Source organism: Colobus angolensis, unplaced genomic scaffold (assembly GCF_000951035.1).
Source record: "Colobus angolensis palliatus isolate OR3802 unplaced genomic scaffold, Cang.pa_1.0 Scaffold160, whole genome shotgun sequence".
Classification (NCBI taxonomy): domain Eukaryota; kingdom Metazoa; phylum Chordata; class Mammalia; order Primates; family Cercopithecidae; genus Colobus; species Colobus angolensis.
The window spans coordinates 2,189,920-2,194,487 of NW_012114711.1; the positions used below are offsets into that span (position 1 = coordinate 2,189,920).

At 41.3% G+C, this 4,568-nt stretch overlaps 1 pseudogene; it reads left to right on the forward strand.

The window, feature by feature from the left end:
* Positions 1-2,503: 2,503 nt before the first annotated feature.
* On the forward strand, positions 2,504-3,460 carry LOC105508393 (annotated as a pseudogene).
* Positions 3,461-4,568: the final 1,108 nt, after the last annotated feature.

Genomic DNA, 4,568 nt, shown 5'->3' on the forward strand with positions numbered 1-4,568 from the left:
AATAGACGTTTCTCAAAAGATATACGAATGGCAAACAATCATGTGAAAAGGTGCCCAGCATCTTGATCATTACAGAAATGCAAATCAAAACTACAATGAGATATCACCTCACCACAGTTAAAATAGCTTATATCAACAAGACAGGCAATAACTAATGCTGGCAAGGATGTGGAGAAAAGGGAATGTAAATCGGTACAACTACTATGTAGAGCATTTTAGAGGTTCCTCAAAAAAAACTAAAAATTGAGCTACCATTTGATCCCACAAGCCCACTGCTGGGTATATACCCAAAAGAAAGGAAATCAGTATATCGAAACAATGTCTGAGCTCCTACATTTGTTGCAGCACTGTTCACAATAGCCAAGATTTGGAAGCAACCTAAATGTCCATCAACAGATAAATCGAGAAAGAAAGAAAATGGGATACATATATCCAATGGTGTACTATTCAGCCATAAAAAAAGAATGAGACCCTGTCATTTGCAACAATATGGATGGAACTGGAGGTCACTATGTTAAGTGAAATAAGCCAGGCACAGAAAGACAAACATCACATGTACTCACTTATTTGTGGGATCTAAAAATCAAAACAATTGAACTCATTGATATAGAAAATAGAATGATGGTTACCAGAGCCTAGGAAGGGTAGTGAGGAGGCACAGGGGGTGTTTGGGTACAAAAAACAATAGTTAGAAAGAATAAGACCTAGTATTTGATACCACAGCTGGGTGATGATAGTCAATAAAAATTGTAAATTTTAAAATAAATGAAAAATTATAATTGAAGTGTTTGTAACACAAAGGATAAATGCTTGAATGGATGGATACCTCATTTTCCATGATGTGATTATCATGCATTGCATGCTTCTATCAAAACATTTCACGTACTCCATAAGTATATACACTTACTATATATCCACAAAAATTAAAAATAAAACATTTTTTAAATGCACGGAAATTTCCTCCAGATATCTAATCTCCACCTGCCCTAAACAAATTATTCTCTCCATCAGTAACACCGTCTCTCTTCCCCCTTCCTGACACAGCTGCCAAAAATCTTTTCTGCTGTTCTCAGCTACTGTGCTCAACTTCTATACCTCACTTGGTCAAATAAGTGCATTTTATTTAACTCTAAGAGCAAACTGTAACTTTCTTCCTCAAGTGTGTCCTTAAAAGATCTCACTCCCCACTCTATCCAAACTTAACAAAAACATTCACCCCCAAAAAACCACTTCCTTGGGGATGATATTGCTGCTAAGAAAATAACATTTCCCCATGTTGTTATGTTTATGTTGTCTACTATTTAAGTAGACCAAATCGAATTTGATTAGGGTTTTTGAGACATAGGGATTGGGATCTTTGTTGAAGTTAGCACCTTAGCTCATGGGCTATAATAAGGTGTGGGTACTAATATATCACAAACTATAATATATTTGCAACTACATCTTATTTCAGAAAAAGATGTTGTTTTGGGAAGTGGTGAGTCAGTAGAACACTGAATACAAGGCAAAAGAAAGGAGATTTCATCTCCACTTTCAAACAGAAGTTCATAACATTCCTGAATTATCCACTAAGATGGCTGCCAATCTGGAATCAGTTAAGAGCCTTCCACTGGGGTGCAACTGGAGGGAGTAAGATCTTCAAAACTGTATTTTTAATTAGTAAAGTAGAGAAACTGGCTGCAGGAAGGTGGCTGGCTTGGCTAGTAGGCCAGGAGAAAAGGAGTAGGGCAAGGCGTGGGTAAAGGTATAAAAGGCAAACTTTGCCATTTTGCCAAGCACCCCTTTGAATAGAGCCAGAGGGTGTGAAATCAGACAGCTTAGTAGCACCCCTGTTCTCCTTTCCTGCACCCTTTGCAAAGGTAGTACCATCAGCGGGAATAGCAACTCTCAACAAGTGTTCATTATAATAGAATGTCCTCTACAGGTAAAGTTCAATTACCACAAACCTCCTCATCACAAGAGATTTCCAGTCTTAAGACAGGCAGTGGGTGGACACTAGAAAATTCTCTTATACCCATTTACTCCAAAAACGCAACCAATGCCTTAGATCCCTGCTACTCCAAATGTGGCACCCACACCAGCAACAACAGAGTTAGAAATGCAGAATCTTGGATTGCATTCTAGGCCCACTGAATCAGAAACTGAGTTTAACAACACCCCCAGGTGATTTATATGAGCATTAAAATGATAGAATTGACTTAAAGCAATTATGCTCAAACTTTGTGCATTAGAATCACCTAGAGAGGTTTTTACACCTCCCTAATGTAGGCAGTACTCCATATAATGTATCTCAACTATCAGTATTTTTAAAACCAAACTGGTTCCAATATGCAGCCAATTTTGAGGAACCATGACTTAAAGATAATAATAACAATATTTGTATTCAAATGAAAACTTTCCCCAAACTTTGCATTCCTAATTACCACTTGGGTTTTCCTGAAAACTTAGATATTAAAAATTTCAATGTACGGTTCTGGGCAGGGGTCTGGGGAGCGCAGCAGCCATGGCGAGCCACCCTGTCCTCACCAATGGCACCAAGATGCTCATCCTGGGGTGGGCACCTGGAAGTCCCCTCTGAGCTAGGTAACCAAGGCTGTGAAGGTGGCAATCGATGTCAGGTACCCCCACATCGACTGCACCTATGTGTACCAGAATGAGACTGAGGTGGGGATGGCCATTCAGGAGCAGCTTAGGGAGCAGGTGGTGAAGCCAGAGGCTTATCAGCAAGCTGGGGTGCACGTACCATAAGAAGGTCCTGGTGAAAGGATCCTGCCAGAAGACGCTCAGCAACATGAAGCTCTACTACCTGGACCTCCACCTTATTCACTGGCTGACTGACTTTAAGCCTGGAAAGGAATTTTTCCCATTGGACGAGTCGGACAACATGGTTCCCAATGACACCAACATTGTGAACACATGGGCAGCCATGGAAGTGCTGGGGGATGAAGGGCTGGTGATAGCTATTAGCATCTCCAACTGTAATCATCTCCAGGTGGAGAGGATCTTAAATAAACCTGGCTTAAGGTATAAACCAGCGGTTAAGCAGATTGAGTGCCACCCGTACCTCACTCACTCCCGCACTGCCAGTTCAAAGGCATCTTGGTGACCACCTATAGCCCCCTTGGCTCTCCTGACAGACCCTGGGCCAAGCCTGAAGTCCCTTCCATCCTGGAGGATCCCAGGATCAAAGTGATCTCAGCCAAGCACAATAAAACCGCAGCCCAGATTCTGATACAGTTCCCCCATGCAGAGGAACTTGGAGGTGATCCCCAAGTCTGTGACACCAAAATGCATTGCTGAGAACTTTAAGGTCTTTGACTTTGAACTTAGCAGCCAGGATATGACCACCTTACTCAGCTACAACAGGAACTGGAGGGTCTGTGCCTTGGTGAGCTATGCCTCCCACAAGGAGTACCCTTCCCATGAAGTTTTGAAGCTGTGGATGCCTGCTCATCCCTAAGTGACCTATACCTGTGTTTCCTGTCTCATTTTTTTCTTGCAAATGTAGTATGGCCTGGCCTGTGTCACTCAGCAGTGGGAGAGCAACCTGTAGAGTGGCCAGCAAGGACTTATCTAGGTTGATGTTGGATCTGAAGAGCAGTGTAAGTAGAGTAGAAGTCTCTTCCAGTTTGCTTTGTTCTTTTTGCCCCGCTGGGGAAAGTATAACCTGAATACCCTTTTCTGACCAAAGGGAAGCAAAATATACCAGGTCAAAATAGTGCCACTAACAGTTGAATTTTTTGTTTTTGTTTGTTTCTTGAAATGGAGTCTTGCTCTGTTGCCCAGGCTGGAGTACAGTGGTGTGATCTTGGCTCACTGCAAGCTCTGCCTCCCAGGTTCACGCCATTCTCCTGCCTCAGCCTCCCAAGTAACTGGGACTACAGGCGCCTGCTACCATGTCCGGCTAGTTTTTTGTGTTTTTAGTAGAGACAGGGTTTCACCGTGTTAGCCAGGATGGTCTCAATATCCTGACCTCGTGATCCTCCTGCTTTAGCCTCCCAAAGTGCTGGGATTACAGGCGAGAACCACTGCACCTGGCCACAACAGTTGAGTTTTGACTGCTTGGAACTGTAATCCCTTCAGCAAGACTTCTCTTTGCCTCAAATAAAAAGTGCTTTGGTGGAAAAAAAAAAAAAAAACCTCAATGTATTCTGTCGTATAATTAATGCTTAAATTTCCCAAATTCTGAAGATGCTAATTTTAATTTGCAATAGATCCATAACTGACAAAGGGTCATTTAGTCAAGAAAGTTTGCTGAGTCTTACCATTCAGAGATAAAACAATTATTTGTTTTTAAATAGCGTTTACAGTTCAAGATTGCTTTTCAGATTGAATGATTCTTCTCTCTTATTTCTCAAATCATTACTCAATAAAGGAGATAAACAATCTTAACTATGTTCAACATTTTCAGGCATGATTATTATAAATATTTTGCAAGTTAGCTTCAGAAACTGAAAAGATTTCTTGATGGCAGGTGATACTTTTGTTGAATCAACAAGATTGGCTGGTCTCATGGTTGGCGTTTAGCGAGTCAATCATTTTCACTACACAATAGATAACAGTGAACT